This window comes from Taudactylus pleione, unplaced genomic scaffold (genome assembly GCF_031769625.1).
Source record: "Taudactylus pleione unplaced genomic scaffold, aTauple2 ptg000182l, whole genome shotgun sequence".
Classification (NCBI taxonomy): Eukaryota; Metazoa; Chordata; class Amphibia; order Anura; family Myobatrachidae; genus Taudactylus; species Taudactylus pleione.
In genome coordinates this window covers 1,064,057-1,082,401 of record NW_028284584.1, presented here as the reverse complement: position 1 = coordinate 1,082,401, position 18,345 = coordinate 1,064,057, and the positions used below count along the sequence as shown (strand labels likewise).

The following is an 18,345-nucleotide window of genomic DNA, read 5'->3' as shown; positions in this document are numbered from 1 at the left end:
TTATGGGGAAGGCTTGTAATCATCTCAGGTCATCCCTTAGTGTGCCGCATGTCAGCTCTCCCTCAGGTACATAACGTTATGGGTGAGGAGGGGGGACACTGTCACCCACACTGTACATACTGATCTCAGGTCCATCCCTTAGTGTGCCGCATGTCAGCTCTCCCTCAGGTACATAACGTTATGGGTGAGGAGGGGGACACTGTCACCCACACTGTACATACTGATCTCAGGTCCATCCCTTAGTGTGCCGCATGTCAGCTCTCCCTCAGGTACATAACGTTATGGGTGAGGAGGGGGACACTGTCACCCACACTGTACATGCTGATCTCAGGTCCATCCCTTAGTGTACCGCATGTCAGCTCTCCCTCAGGTACATAACGTTATGGGTGAGGAGGGGGGACACTGTCACCCACACTGTACATGCTGATCTCAGGTCCATCCCTTAGTGTGCCGCATGTCAGCTCTCCCTCAGGTACATAACGTTATGGGTGAGGAGGGGGACACTGTCACCCACACTGTACATACTGATCTCAGGTCCATCCCTTAGTGTGCCGCATGTCAGCTCTCCCTCAGGTACATAACGTTATGGGTGAGGAGGGGGGACACTGTCACCCACACTGTACATGCTGATCTCAGGTCCATCCCTTAGTGTGCCGCATGTCAGCTCTCCCTCAGGTACATAACGTTATGGGTGAGGAGGGGGGACACTGTCACCCACACTGTACATACTGATCTCAGGTCCATCCCTTAGTGTGCCGCATGTCAGCTCTCCCTCAGGTACATAACGTTATGGGTGAGGAGGGGGACACTGTCACCCACACTGTACATACTGATCTCATGTCCATCCCTTAGTGTGCCGCATGTCAGCTCTCCCTCAGGTACATAACGTTATGGGTGAGGAGGGGGACACTGTCACCCACACTGTACATACTGATCTCAGGTCCATCCCTTAGTGTGCCGCATGTCAGCTCTCCCTCAGGTACATAACGTTATGGGTGAGGAGGGGGACACTGTCACCCACACTGTACATACTGATCTCAGGTCATCCCTTAGTGTGCCGCATGTCAGCTCTCCCTCAGGTACATAACGTTATGGGTGAGGAGGGGGACACTGTCACCCACACTGTACATACTGATCTCAGGTCCATCCCTTAGTGTGCCGCATGTCAGCTCTCCCTCAGGTACATAGCGTTATGGGTGAGGAGGGGGACACTGTCACCCACACTGTACATGCTGATCTCAGGTCCATCCCTTAGTGTGCCGCATGTCAGCTCTCCCTCAGGTACATAACGTTATGGGTGAGGAGGGGGGACACTGTCACCCACACTGTACATACTGATCTCAGGTCCATCCCTTAGTGTACCGCATGTCAGCTCTCCCTCAGGTACATAGCATTATGGGTGAGGAGGGGGACACTGTCACCCACACTGTACATACTGATCTCAGGTCCATCCCTTAGTGTACCGCATGTCAGCTCTCCCTCAGGTACATAGCGTTATGGGTGAGGAGGGGGACACTGTCACCCACACTGTACATACTGATCTCAGGTCCATCCCTTAGTGTGCCGCATGTCAGCTCTCCCTCAGGTACATAGCGTTATGGGTGAGGAGGGGGACACTGTCACCCACACTGTACATACTGATCTCAGGTCCATCCCTTAGTGTGCCGCATGTCAGCTCTCCCTCAGGTACATAACGTTATGGGTGAGGAGGGGGACACTGTCACCCACACTGTACATGCTGATCTCAGGTCATCCCTTAGTGTGCCGCATGTCAGCTCTCCCTCAGGTACATAGCGTTATGGGTGAGGAGGGGGACACTGTCACCCACACTGTACATGCTGATCTCAGGTCCATCCCTTAGTGTGCCGCATGTCAGCTCTCCCTCAGGTACATAACGTTATGGGTGAGGAGGGGGGACACTGTCACCCACACTGTACATACTGATCTCAGGTCCATCCCTTAGTGTACCGCATGTCAGCTCTCCCTCAGGTACATAACGTTATGGGTGAGGAGGGGGGACACTGTCACCCACACTGTACATGCTGATCTCAGGTCCATCCCTTAGTGTACCGCATGTCAGCTCTCCCTCAGGTACATAACGTTATGGGTGAGGAGGGGGGACACTGTCACCCACACTGTACATACTGATCTCAGGTCCATCCCTTAGTGTGCCGCATGTCAGCTCTCCCTCAGGTACATAACGTTATGGGTGAGGAGGGGGACACTGTCACCCACACTGTACATACTGATCTCAGGTCCATCCCTTAGTGTGCCGCATTTCAGCTCTCCCTCAGGTACATAACGTTATGGGTGAGGAGGGGGGACACTGTCACCCACACTGTACATACTGATCTCAGGTCCATCCCTTAGTGTACCGCATGTCAGCTCTCCCTCAGGTACATAGCGTTATGGGTGAGGAGGGGGACACTGTCACCCACACTGTACATACTGATCTCAGGTCCATCCCTTAGTGTGCCGCATGTCAGCTCTCCCTCAGGTACATAGCGTTATGGGTGAGGAGGGGGACACTGTCACCCACACTGTACATACTGATCTCAGGTCCATCCCTTAGTGTGCCGCATGTCAGCTCTCCCTCAGGTACATAGCGTTATGGGTGAGGAGGGGGACACTGTCACCCACACTGTACATACTGATCTCAGGTCCATCCCTTAGTGTGCCGCATGTCAGCTCTCCCTCAGGTACATAACGTTATGGGTGAGGAGGGGGGACACTGTCACCCACACTGTACATACTGATCTCAGGTCCATCCCTTAGTGTGCCGCATGTCAGCTCTCCCTCAGGTACATAACGTTATGGGTGAGGAGGGGGACACTGTCACCCACACTGTACATACTGATCTCAGGTCCATCCCTTAGTGTACCGCATGTCAGCTCTCCCTCAGGTACATAACGTTATGGGTGAGGAGGGGGACACTGTCACCCACACTGTACATACTGATCTCAGGTCCATCCCTTAGTGTACCGCATGTCAGCTCTCCCTCAGGTACATAGCGTTATGGGTGAGGAGGGGGGACACTGTCACCCACACTGTACATACTGATCTCAGGTCCATCCCTTAGTGTGCCGCATGTCAGCTCTCCCTCAGGTACATAGCGTTATGGGTGAGGAGGGGGACACTGTCACCCACACTGTACATACTGATCTCAGGTCCATCCCTTAGTGTGCCGCATGTCAGCTCTCCCTCAGGTACATAACGTTATGGGTGAGGAGGGGGGACACTGTCACCCACACTGTACATACTGATCTCAGGTCCATCCCTTAGTGTACCGCATGTCAGCTCTCCCTCAGGTACATAGCGTTATGGGTGAGGAGGGGGACACTGTCACCCACACTGTACATACTGATCTCAGGTCCATCCCTTAGTGTACCGCATGTCAGCTCTCCCTCAAGTACATAGCGTTATGGGTGAGGAGGGGGGACACTGTCACCCACACTGTACATACTGATCTCAGGTCCATCCCTTAGTGTACCGCATGTCAGCTCTCCCTCAAGTACATAGCGTTATGGGTGAGGAGGGGGACACTGTCACCCACACTGTACATGCTGATCTCAGGTCCATCCCTTAGTGTGCCGCATGTCAGCTCTCCCTCAGGTACATAGCGTTATGGGTGAGGAGGGGGGACACTGTCACCCACACTGTACATGCTGATCTCAGGTCCATCCCTTAGTGTGCCGCATGTCAGCTCTCCCTCAGGTACATAGCGTTATGGGTGAGGAGGGGGGACACTGTCACCCACACTGTACATACTGATCTCAGGTCCATCCCTTAGTGTGCCGCATGTCAGCTCTCCCTCAGGTACATAGCGTTATGGGTGAGGAGGGGGGACACTGTCACCCACACTGTACATACTGATCTCAGGTCCATCCCTTAGTGTGCCGCATGTCAGCTCTCCCTCAGGTACATAGCGTTATGGGTGAGGAGGGGGGACACTGTCACCCACACTGTACATGCTGATCTCAGGTCCATCCCTTAGTGTGCCGCATGTCAGCTCTCCCTCAGGTACATAGCGTTATGGGTGAGGAGGGGGACACTGTCACAGCCTTCCCCATAAGTCACTAGGTTTAGGACCTTGAAGGGTGACATTGAACTATGCGATTTATACACAGCGCTGTATTATTGAGATTATGTTTCTGTATCATTTGTTGTAATCACCAATTATTGGATGAGGTCTTGAGAAAGGTTCAGTTTGGAACCGAAACGTCGACCAGTATTTGTCACATCCAAGTAAGTGTAAAGCCCATGAATGAATAAAACTACTTAAAGAAATATTCTGGCGAGTGCTTCCTTCCTTTGGTGGATATACAGGACTATTTTGGGATCATTTTCGTTTGATCCTCGGAAGCATCCCAACATTGTACACTGTATGGTTGTGAGTGTGGGACATTCTGGAATATATACTGTATATATATATATATACATACCATACATACATACATATATTATATATACATACATACAAACCATACATATATACATACAGTCAGGTCCATAAATATTGGGACAGTGACAGAATTTTCATATTTTGGCCTCTATTCACCACCACAATGAAACAAACAAGATCTGATTTACCTGCAGACTTTCAGATTTAATTTGAGGGTAATTACATCCAAATCAGGTGAACGGTGTAGGAATTACAACGCTTTCTATATGTGCCTCCCACTTTTTAAGGGGCCAAAAGTAATGGGACAAACTAAACAATCCTAAATCTAACTTTCACTTTTTAATACTTTGTTGCAAATCCTTTGCAGGCGATTACAGCCTGAAGTCTGGAACGCATAGACATCACCAGACGCTGGGTTTCATCCCTGGTGATGCTCTGCCAGGCCTCTACTGCAAATGTCTTCAGTTCCTGCTTGTTCTTGGGGCATTTTCCCTTCAGTTTTGTCTTCATCAAGTGAAATGCATGCTCAATCAGATTCAGGTCAGGGGACTGACTTGGCCATTGCATAACATTCCACTTTTTTAGCCTTGACCAGGAGATAGAACGTTATACTGCACCCATTTTTACTATCCTGCAAGCCATGTGCTGCAGGTGTCAGTGCGGAGGATTTAACTCATAAAGGGTTCTGTATGTGGCGTCATCTGGTGCCGGCCTCTTTCACGACCCCCTTGGGCGATTTGTTTTCTCGGGATCCTCTCAATTGCGGATCGCCGGACAGGCCCCATTGTTGTACCTCACTTGGGGTTACTTCACCATACTGCCCTTCTCATCTCAGGGTATCTCGCAGTTTCTTGCGCTCTTCCCCTGTGACACAGACTACCGCTCCCTGCAGGGGTTTTTCACAGTATATGAATTCCCCCTGGTGCCACAATAGTCTGTCATTCCCCTGGCAGGGATTACCACAGGATGTAGTTTTCTACGATACGCAAATTGGCGTGGTTGACGCCCTGTGGTTACTTCCCAGTTGGCTCTGCCGTGTACTGGATACTGTTTTGGGCTCTTTCCCTCTTACACGGGGGGAAGCCTATTTCAGGTTTTATTATCCCGGCTTTCATGCTGGTAGCAGGTCCATTCTGGTAGAGTGAATGTTGACCTGCACCTGTATCATACACCCTCAGTATTGCGTGCCTTCTGGTTCCCTGTTGCTGACTAGCGGGTGGATCGCATGGCGGGACTCTGGCTGTTGCCAGATACGAGGTATTACAACAGTGTTTGGCCTCCTGTCCCAAATTCCCTGAGGGTCATCACGAGCCCCTCCTGGGGTGGATGGGCGTGTTACTCGTCTGATTACAGACGTTACTACGCCTCCCATTCCTGCGTGGTCGGATTCTTCGGATCCGTATGTGGTAACTCTGCCTGAAATCAGTGTACTCGCTTTCAGGGGTTGTTACCCATCCTACCATGGCTATAGCATGGTTGGTTAATACTATTGCATACTGAGCTGATGCATTTGTAATGTTTTTTCCTCTCCAACACGTCTGGGGTTCAAATGTATTTGGTCGCTCTCGTAATATATGCAGATGTCATAGGTGGAAATGCCTATATTGGATACCAGTCTCCTAACTTTCAGAGTTCCGGCTGCGACTGTATCCTCCATCATACCCTATGGCTGCGCTCTGGGAATGCAGAGGTGCAGATACCATCTATAGGGTAGATCTTGTTTGGTCCTGACCTTGACAAGATTGTAGTAACATTGGCAGTATTACTAACGACAAGTTTACCGCCTTCAGCTATGCCCACTACAGGGCCTCAGACTAAGTCTGTTAAGTCTTTTTGTCCTCTGGGTCAGCCTAAAGGTCTGTTTCTTCGTAGACTGTCGGCCTCTACAAGGGCCGACATATCCAGTACCGAGCAGGCCTGGACTGCCAGCCGATCATGCTTCTGAACCTATGGATATATCTTCAGCCTGACGAGACAGGCCTACCAGTGGGAGATAGCGATTTTCTCAGTTGTCCCGGTTCTAGTGTCAAGTTGCCGCGGCGATGTGGGTAGGAGGGTATACCCTCTCTTTGCTCAGGTGGCCTCTTTACATGCGCGGGCCCTTATTCAGACCGAACCGGACCTTACAAATCCAGAAAGCTATACAGTTGTTGCGGTAAGCGGAGCTAATTAGGCCATCCCCACTTTCTCAGCGAGGGACTGGTTGTTCTGTTTTCTTTCTGGTGCGGTGGCTGAATGGTCCTCTTTGGCCTATTCTCTGTCTCAATTCCCTGAACCAGTTCCTAAAGCTACCTGGGCTCAGGAGGCAATCCCTATGCTCCATCATACTATGTTTGGAACCTGGGGACTTTATGGTATCACTGGATATACATGACGCGTGCCTACGGGTACTTACAGAGACCTTTCCTCAGCATGGACTGAGGTTTGCTGTATCACAGTAACACTTAAAATTTTTCGGGCTCTGCCTGTTGGGACTGTCCTCAGCCCCACAGGGGTTTACCAGCGTTTTGGATTTTCTGACAGTTCTCCTGTTCAGTATATCCCAATGCTCCTGTACCTGGACGGCCTCTTGCTCTTAGCGGGATCACCGGGGTACTTTACAGCCAGGTCAGGATGACCGTGGCTTCTTCAGGGTGCAGACGTTTAATCAACGGGGAAAAAGTCCTCCCTGCATCCCTTTCTGGGTATTCTTCATCTAGGAGCCCTGCTGGATTCTCAGAATCTGAGAATTCTTCTGGCGTAAGACGGAATCTCCACTCTTCCATTAGGAATACATGGATGTCTACGCAGTCGACATATGTCTTTACACTCTGGGATGCATGGTCAAATATTCAGTGTCTACCTTTGAAAGGGTGGAATGGGCTCAGTTCCATTCCAGGACTTTCCATAATTGGCTTATCTCCAGATGGAATGAGTTTTTTTCTGTCGGATCACTGTTCAAACGATGATGCTCTCTCCGGAGGCAAGTCGGTCCCTTTCCGGGTGGCTATGGCCGTCTCGTCCAGGGTATTCTTTGCTATGGACAGTGTCTGGTTCGCATCCATTTTAGTGCAATTGGACGTCTGTCGATTCCATCCTGTCAATTAACTTGTTGGAACTTTAGCCTGTCTTGGGCCTTCACTCTGGCATAACTCTTGTTTCCCGGTGAACCTGAAAAGGTTCAGTCCGACAGGGTCAGGACAGTGGCTTCCTTTTTAGCAACACTGTTCGTTGGGTGGCAATGACAGGTATGTCACACATTCGGACATAGTTCGAAGGTCTCCTCCCGAGCGTCTTGGCAGCGTTCGTTTCAGTTCTCCATTGGGAAGCGGGAGCCCTCAGCCACCACGACGTGCATCCCGGGGACTAGTCTCTTCCCCAAGAGAGGTTTCATCTCCTGGGGAGCAGTGGGGCCCCCCTTGAGGTGACCGTCATGGCATTCTGACTTTATCACACTATGGTGTTACAGTCCAGCTCTGGGGATTCTGAAGCAACCTTCGGTGACTCTTTGTCGGTGAAGTGGTCCTTCCACTTTGTGTACCTGTGTTCTCCGATCTCCCTTCTTCCTCGAGGTCTTTGGAAGTGTTTCAATCGGGACGGAGATGCTTTCCTGCTGGTGGCTCCTGATTGCCCCAGATGTCAGGGGTACTTGGATTTTCGGAGTCTCTCCATCGATACTCCATTCCTGATGCTTCACTGCCCGGACCTGTTGTCTCAGGGTTCTTGGTTTTGCCTTGGACCTGGGTCATTTGTCTTTGACTGCGTCCCTACAGTGGTCTTACGGCTTCCCTGGCTTTGTCATCGTTGGAATGATTAGAACATATAGATCAGCTTTTGCTGGGACCTACCACAAACTGTGGCAGCCATAATTCTTATGGTATTGTACCTGTCGATACGATCCTCAGGTGTCCAGGATTTCCAGATATTCTGGCATCCCTTCCAGCTGGCTTGGGTTTCACCCTCGGCCTGGCCTTCCTGACAGTGCGGATCTCTACACTGTCAGTAGGGTTAAGATATGGAATTGCTCCACTCTGGTATCCAGTTAATCCTTTGGAGTGTTTTTCTGGATTATGCCTCCTTTTGTCCTCCCTAGGGACTCCTTGGGAGTTAGTAGTGGTTCTTCGTTCTTTCCGGGGACAGTCAATGGAACCGCTGGTTGGGATAGCCATTACATGGTCTATTGCTTAGGTTCTCTCTTTCTCTCAGGGTGTTTATATCAACCAGGAGAGTGTCTGAATTGGGAGCGTTCTCATTTGGTTCCCTCTTCTGGAGGGCATCATGTCAGGGTGTGAGTTGCTCTCGCCCTGTGTTTTCTTCTTAAAGTGGTTTTTAGGTTCCATATTATTCTGGAACTTATGGTACGGCCATTCAGTCCCCTGTCCTCTCGGCTGGTGTGGCCTCATTGACTGTGGTCCGGCCTCTTGGGATTTATGTGATCCGTTCAAGTTCCTTACGGAAATCGGACCCCTTATTGGTGGTCTGCGTTTTCTGTTTTTTCACAGGAAGGGATGGCCGGCCTATAACCAAATGTTGGCTGGATGGCCTCGTATGTCTTCCTTAGGGGCCTACCCATGGGTAGGCCTTTCTGTTGAGGCTTGTTTTTTCTCGGGCCATGTAACCCTAGTGGGCGGCCCGCTGTGGCGCCTCAGCTGTTTTGCCTTACTGGGTGACCACGTGGTCTTCTGTCCACACCTTTTTAAGGTTCTAGGCACTGGTTTCCTTTGCCTCTCAGGATGCTTCCTTTTTGGCGACAGATTCTCCTCTCAGCACAGGAGCGTCCCCACCCTTGGTTGAATTGCTTTGGGACATCTCCAAGGTCAACCCTGTGGACCCCCTATGGACCCTGAAGTAGAAAACAAGAGATATGGTAAGAACTTACCTTTGTTATCTCTGTTTCTACGAAGTCCATAGGGTCCACAGGGCGCCCGCCCTGACGCACCTGGCTTCATATGGGCTGTGTGGCTGGTCACCGGTTTTCCGTCTCCCATTTCTGTGAGTATGGTTATTGAGTGCTCCAGTTTTCTCTCTCTTTTTCTCTCCTCCTCCGGCCTTTGGCTACTTACAAACTGAGGTGCCTCTGGCTTGGGGGTGGGGTTATAGGGAGAGTGGACCCAAGTGCATCCTGGGAGCTAAAAGCTTCAACTGCGTGGTGCCCGGATTTGGTTCCCAACCTATACCCCCCCAAGGTCAACCCTGTGGACCCTATGGACTTCGTAGAAACAGAGATAACAAAGGTAAGTTCTTACCTTATCTCTTGTTATATGTTATAATTATTATAATTTATTTATATGTCACCACAAGGTGTCCGTAGTGTACTGTACGGGGAAACTGACAATACCGCACAAAAATAATACAATATACTTAGACAGACATTATTAGGATAAAATCAGACAGTGACATTTGTTTCCGATGAGTCCCTGATAATGACAATAGCAGCCAGTGAGACAGTGCCTGGGAGGGTGGTCAGTAGGGATCACTGATAGAGGAAGAAGCGCACTGCCTGGGAGGGTGGTCAGTAGGGATCACTGATAGAGGAAGAAGCGCACTGCCTGGGAGGGTGGTCAGTAGGGATCACTGATAGAGGAAGAAGCGCACTGCCTGGGAGGGTGGTCAGTAGGGATCACTGATAGAGGAAGAAGCGCACTGCCTGGGAGGGTGGTCAGTAGGGATCACTGATAGAGGAAGAAGCGCACTGCCTGGGAGGGTGGTCAGTAGGGATCACTGAATGAGAGGAAGAAGTGCACTGCCAGGGAGGGTGGTCAGTAGGGATCACTGATAGAGGAAGAAGCGCACTGCCTGGGAGGGTGGTCAGTAGGGATCACTGATAGAGGAAGAAGCGCACTGCCTGGGAGGGTGGTCAGTAGGGATCACTGACTGAGAGGAAGAAGCGCACTGCCTGGGAGGGTGGTCAGTAGGGATCACTGACTGAGAGGAAGAAGCGCACTGCCTGGGAGGGTGGTCAGTAGGGATCACTGACTGAGAGGAAGAAGCAGACTGCCTGGGAGGGTGGTCAGTAGGGATCACTGACTGAGAGGAAGAAGTGCACTGCCTGGGAGGCTGGTCAGTAGGGATCACTGACTGAGAGGAAGAAGCGCACTGCCTGGGAGGGTGGTCAGTAGGGATCACTGACTGCGAGGAAGAAGCGCACTGCCTGGGAGGGTGGTCAGTAGGGATCACTGACTGAGGAAGAAGCGCACTGCCTGGGAGGCTGGTCAGTAGGGATCACTGACTGAGAGGAAGAAGCGCACTGCCTGGGAGGGTGGTCAGTAGGGATCACTGACTGAGAGGAAGCGCACTGCCTGGGAGGGTGGTCAGTAGGGATCACTGACTGAGAGGAAGAAGCGCACTGCCTGGGAGGGTGGTCAGTAGGGATCACTGACTGAGAGGAAGAAGCGCGCTGCAGATAGGGAGAGAACCAAAAGTATGGAGGGCCCTGCCCGGGAAAGCTTAGACTATAAACTGTGATACTCATGGGCGTAACTACCATAAGCGCAAGGGGTGGAGCTGCGCTGAGGCCTGCAGCTGAGGGGGCCGGTCTTCCCTGTCAAAGTTAAATTTTTTACCATTGGGTGGTACATAGGGGTCCTTCCAATCATGTGCTATGGGGCCTACAAATACCTAGTTATGTCCCTGGTGATTACTGTATTCTTATCCCTCACACTCTGCACCCTGTATACTTATCCCTCACACACTGCTCGCTGTATACTGTATACTTATCCCTCACACACTGCACCCTGTATACTGTATTCTTATCCCTCACACACTGCACCCTGTATACTGTGTTCTTATCCTTCACACACTGCACCCTGTATACTGTATTCTTATCCCTCACACACTGCTCCCTGTATACTGTATTCTTATCCCTCACACTCTGCACCCTGTATACTGTATTCTTATCCCTCACACACTGCACCCTGTATACTGTATTCTTATCCCTCACACGCTGCACCCTGTATACTGTATTCTTATCCCTCACACACTGCACCCTGTATACTGTATTCTTATCCCTCACACACTGCTCCCTGTATACTGTATTCTTATCCCTCACACTCTGCACCCTGTATACTGTATTCTTATCCCTCACACACTGCACCCTGTATACTGTATTCTTATCCCTCACACGCTGCACCCTGTATACTGTATTCTTATCCCTCACACACTGCACCCTGTATACTGTATTCTTATCCCTCACACACTGCTCCCTGTATACTGTATTCTTATCCCTCACACACTGCACCCTGTATACTGTATTCTTATCCCTCACACACTGCTCCCTGTATACTGTATTCTTATCCCTCACACTCTGCACCCTGTATACTGTATTCTTATCCCTCACACACTGCACCCTGTATACTGTATTCTTATCCCTCACACGCTGCACCCTGTATACTGTATTCTTATCCCTCACACACTGCACCCTGTATACTGTATTCTTATCCCTCACACACTGCTCCCTGTATACTGTATTCTTATCCCTCACACTCTGCACCCTGTATACTGTATCCTTATCCCTCACACACTGCACCCTGTATACTGTATCCTTATCCCTCACACACTGCACCCTGTATACTATATTCTTATCCCTCACACACTGCACCATGTATACTGTATTCTTATCCCTCACACTCTGCACCCTGTATACTGTATTCTTATCCCTCACACACTGCACCCTGTATACTGTATTCTTATCCCTCACACACTGCACCCTGTATACTGTATTCTTATCCCTCACACACTGCTCCCTGTATACTGTATTCTTATCCCTCACACCCTGCACCCTGTATACTGTATTCTTATCCCTCACACTCTGCACCCTGTATACTGTATTCTTATCCCTCACACTCTGCACCCTGTATACTGTATTCTTATCCCTCATACCCTGCACCCTGTATACTGTATTCTTATCCCTCACACACTGCACCCTGTATACTGTATTCTTATCCCTCACACACTGCACCCTGTATACTGTATTCTTATCCCTCACACACTGCACCCTGTATACTGTATTCTTATCCCTCACACTCTGCACCCTGTATACTGTATTCTTATCCCTCACACACTGCACCCTGTATACTGTATTCTTATCCCTCACACTCTGCACCCTGTATACTGTATTCTTATCCCTCACACACTGCACCCCGTATACTGTATTCTTATCCCTCACACACTCTGCACCCCGTATACTGTATTCTTATCCCTCACACACTCTGCACCCTGTATACTGTATTCTTATCCCTCACACACTGCACCCTGTATACTGTATTCTTATCCCTCACACACTGCACCCTGTATACTGTATTCTTATCCCTCACACTCTGCACCCTGTATACTGTATTCTTATCCCTCACACTCTGCACCCTGTATACTGTATTCTTATCCCTCACACCCTGCACCCTGTATACTGTATTCTTATCCCTCACACACTGCACCCTGTATACTGTATTCTTATCCCTCAGACACTGCACCCTGTATACTGTATTCTTATCCCTCACACACTGCACCCTGTATACTGTATTCTTATCCCTCACACACTGCACCCTGTATACTGTATTCTTATCCCTCACACTCTGCACCCTGTATACTGTATTCTTATCCCTCACACTCTGCACCCTGTATACTGTATTCTTATCCCTCACACACTGCTCCCTGTATACTGTATTCTTATCCCTCACACACTGCTCCCTGTATACTGTATTCTTATCCCTCACACACTGCACCCTGTATACTGTATTCCTATCCCTCACACTCTGCACCCTATAAACTGTGTTCTTATCCCTCACACACTGCACCCCGTATACTCTGTTCTTATCCCTCACACTCTGCACCCCGTATACTGTGTTCTTATCCCTCACACTCTGCACCCCGTATACTGTGTTCTTATCCCTCACACACTGCACCCCGTATACTGTATTCTTATCCCTCACACACTGCACCCCGTATACTGTGTTCTTATCCCTCACACACTGCACCCCGTATACTGTATTCTTATCCCGCACACTCTGCACCCTGTATACTGTATTCTTATCCCTCACACTCTGCACCCTGTATACTTATCCCTCACACACTGCTCGCTGTATACTGTATTCTTATCCCTCACACACTGCACCCTGTATACTGTGTTCTTATCCCTCACACACTGCACCCTGTATACTGTATTCTTATCCCTCACACCCTGCACCCTGTATACTGTATTCTTATCCCTCACACCCTGCACCCTGTATACTGTATTCTTATCCTTCACACTCTGCACCCTGTATAATGTATTCTTATCCCTCACACACTGCACCCTGTATACTGTATTCTTATACCTCGCACTCTGCACCCTGTATACTGTATTCTTATCCCTCACACACTGCACCCTGTATACTGTATTCTTATCCCTCACACACTGCACCCTGTATACTGTATTCTTATTCCTCACACACTGCACCCTGTATACTGTATTCTTATCCCTCACACTCTGCACCCTGTATACTGTATTCTTATCCCTCACACACTGCACCCTGTATACTGTATTCTTATCCCTCACACTCTGCACCCCGTATACTGTATTCTTATCCCTCACACACTGCACCATGTATACTGTATTCTTATCCCTCACACACTGCACCCTGTATACTGTATTCTTATCCCTCACACACTGCACCATGTATACTGTATTCTTATCCCTCACACACTGCACCCTGTATACTGTATTCTTATCCCTCACACACTGCACCCTGTATAATGTATTCTTATCCCTCACACACTGCACCCTGTATACTGTGTTCTTATCCCTCACACACTGCACCCTGTATACTATATTCTTATCCCTCACACACTGCACCCTGTATAATGTATTCTTATCCCTCACACACTGCACCCTGTATACTGTATTCTTATCCCTCACACTCTGCACCCCGTATACTGTATTCTTATCCCTCCCACACTGCACCCCGTATACTGTATTCTTATCCCCCACACTCTGCACCCCGTATACTGTATTCTTATCCCTCACACACTGCTCCCCGTATACTGTATTCTTATACCTCACACCCTGCACCCTGTATACTGTATTCTTATCCCTCACACACTGCACCCTGTATACTGTATTCTTATCCCTCACACACTGCACCCTGTATTCTTATCCCTCACACACTGCTCCCTGTATACTGTATTCTTATCCCTCACACACTGCACCCTGTATACTGTATTCTTATCCCTCACACACTGCACCCTGTATACTGTATTCTTATCCCACACACTCTGCACCCTGTATACTGTATTCTTATCCCTCACACTCTGCACCCTGTATACTTATCCCTCACACACTGCTCGCTGTATACTGTATTCTTATCCCTCACACACTGCACCCTGTATACTGTATTCTTATCCCTCACACTCTGCACCTTGTATACTGTATTTTTATCCCTCGCACTCTGCACCCTGTATACTGTATTCTTATCCCTCACACACTGCACCCTGTATACTGTATTCTTATCCCTCACACTCTGCACCCTGTATACTGTGTTCTTATCCCTCACACTCTGCACCCCGTATACTGTATTCTTATCCCTCACACACTGCACCCCGTATACTGTATTCTTATCCCTCACACACTGCACCCCGTATGCTGTGTTCTTATCCCTCACACACTGCACCCTGTATACTGTATTCTTATCCCTCACACACTGCACCCTATATACTGTATTCTTATCCCTCACACACTGCACCCTCTATACTGTATTCTTATCCCTCACACACTGCACCCTCTATACTGTATTCTTATCCCTCACACTCTGCCCCCTGTATACTGTATTCTTATCCCTCGCACCCTGCACACTGTATACTGTATTCTTATCCCTCGCACCCTGTATACTGTATTCTTATCCCTCACACTCTGCACCCTGTATACTGTATTCTTATCCCTCACACTCTGCACCCTGTATACTGTATTCTTATCCCTCACACTCTGCTCCCTGTATACTGTATTCTTATCCCTCACACTCTGCACCCTGTATACTGTATTCTTATCCCTCACACACTGCACACTGTATACTTATCCCTCACACTCTGTACCCTGTATACTGTATTCTTATCCCTCACACACTGCTCCCTGTATACTGTATTCTTATCCCTCACACTCTGCACCCTGTATACTGTATTCTTATCCCTCACACTCTGCACACTGTATACTTATCCCTCACACTCTGCACCCTGTATACTGTATTCTTATCCCTCACACTCTGCACACTGTATACTTATCCCTCACACTCTGCACCCTGTATACTGTATTCTTATCCCTCACACACTACACCCTGTATACTGTATTCTTATCCATCACACACTGCACCCTGTATTCTTATCCCTCACACACTGCACCCTCTATACTGTATTCTTATCCCTCACACACTGCACCCTCTATACTGTATTCTTATCCCTCACACTCTGCACCCTGTATACTGTATTCTTATCCCTCACACACTGCACCCTGTATACTGTATTCTTATCCCCACACACTCTGCACCCTGTATACTGTATTCTTATCCCTCACACCCTGCACCCTTTATACTGTATTCTTATCCCTCGCACCCTGTATACTGTATTCTTATCCCTCACACTCTGCACCCTGTATACTGTATTCTTATCCCTCACACTCTGCACCCTGTATACTGTATTCTTATCCCTCACACTCTGCACCCTGTATTCTTATCCCTCACACTCTGCTCCCTGTATACTGTATTCTTATCCCTCACACTCTGCACCCTGTATACTGTATTCTTATCCCTCACACACTGCACCCTGTATACTGTATTCTTATCCCTCACACACTGCACCCTGTATACTGTATTCTTATCCCTCACACACTGCACCCTCTATACTGTATTCTTATCCCTCACACACTGCACCCTGTATACTGTATTCTTATCCCTCACACACTGCACCCTGTATACTGTATTCTTATCCCTCACACACTGCACCCTGTATACTGTATTCTTATCCCTCACACACTGCACCCTGTATACTGTATTCTTATCCCTCACACACTGCACCCTGTATACTGTATTCTTATCCCTCCCACACTGCACCCTCTATACTGTATTCTTATCCCTCACACTCTGCACCCCGTATACTGTATTCTTATCCCTCACACACTGCACCCTGTATACTGTATTCTTATCCCTCACACACTGCACCCTGTATACTGTATTCTTATCCCTCACACACTGCACCCTGTATACTGTATTCTTACCCCTCACACACTGCACCCTGTATACTGTATTCTTACCCCACACACACTGCACCCTGTATACTGTATTCTTATCCCTCACACACTGCACCCTGTATACTGTATTCTTATCCCACACATATTGCACCCTGTATACTGTATTCTTATCCCTCACACACTGCACCCTGTATACTGTACTCTTATCCCTCACACACTGCACCCTGTATACTGTATTCTTATCCCACACACTGCACCCTCTATACTGTATTCTTATCCCTCACACACTGCTCCCCGTATACTGTATTCTTATCCCTCACACACTGCACCCCGTATACTGTATTCTTATCCCTCACACACTTCACCCCGTATACTGTATTCTTATCCCTCACACTCTGCACCCCGTATACTGTATTCTTATCCCACACACACTGCACCCCGTATACTGTATTCTTATCCCTCACACACTGCACCCCGTATACTGTATTCTTATCCCTCACACACTGCACCCTGTATACTGTATTCTTATCCCTCACACACTGCACCCTCTATACTGTATTCTTATCCCTCACACACTGCACCCTCTATACTGTATTCTTATCCCTCACACACTGCACCCCGTATACTGTATTCTTATCCCTCACACACTGCACCCCGTATACTGTATTCTTATCCCTCACACACTGCACCCCGTATACTGTATTCTTATCCCTCACACACTGCACCCCGTATACTGTATTCTTATCCCTCACACTCTGCACCCCGTATACTGTATTCTTATCCCTCACACACTGCTCCCTGTATACTGTATTCTTATCCCTCACACACTGCACCCTGTATACTGTATTCTTATCCCTCACACACTGCACCCTGTATACTGTATTCTTATCCCACACACTCTGCACCCTGTATACTGTATTCTTATCCCTCACACTCTGCACCCTGTATACTTATCCCTCACACACTGCTCGCTGTATACTGTATACTTATCCCTCACACACTGCACCCTGTATACTGTATTCTTATCCCTCACACACTGCACCCTGTATACTGTATTCTTATCCCTCACACTCTGCACCTTGTATACTGTGTTCTTATCCCTCACACTCTGCACCCCGTATACTCTGTTCTTATCCCTCACACACTGCACCCCGTATACTGTATTCTTATCCCTCACACACTGCACCCCGTATGCTGTGTTCTTATCCCTCACACACTGCACCCTGTATACTGTATTCTTATCCCTCACACACTGCACCCTATATACTGTATTCTTATCCCTCACACACTGCACCCTCTATACTGTATTCTTATCCCTCACACACTGCACCCTCTATACTGTATTCTTATCCCTCACACACTGCACCCTATATACTGTATTCTTATCCCTCGCACCCTGCACACTGTATACTGTATTCTTATCCCTCGCACCCTGTATACTGTATTCTTATCCCTCACACTCTGCACCCTGTATACTGTATTCTTATCCCTCACACTCTGCACCCTGTATACTGTATTCTTATCCCTCACACTCTGCACCCTGTATTCTTATCCCTCACACTCTGCTCCCTGTATACTGTATTCTTATCCCTCACACTCTGCACCCTGTATACTGTATTCTTATCCCTCACACACTGCACACTGTATACTTATCCCTCACACTCTGTACCCTGTATACTGTATTCTTATCCCTCACACACTGCTCCCTGTATACTGTATTCTTATCCCTCACACTCTGCACCCTGTATACTGTATTCTT

General features: G+C 48.7%; 1 protein-coding gene across 1 annotated transcript in view; it reads left to right on the top strand.

The window, feature by feature from the left end:
- AMPD3 (adenosine monophosphate deaminase 3) overlaps positions 1–18,345 on the top strand; it is a 446,942-nt gene that overhangs the window by 278,503 nt on the left and 150,094 nt on the right. The gene's annotated exons all lie outside the window — the stretch shown is intronic.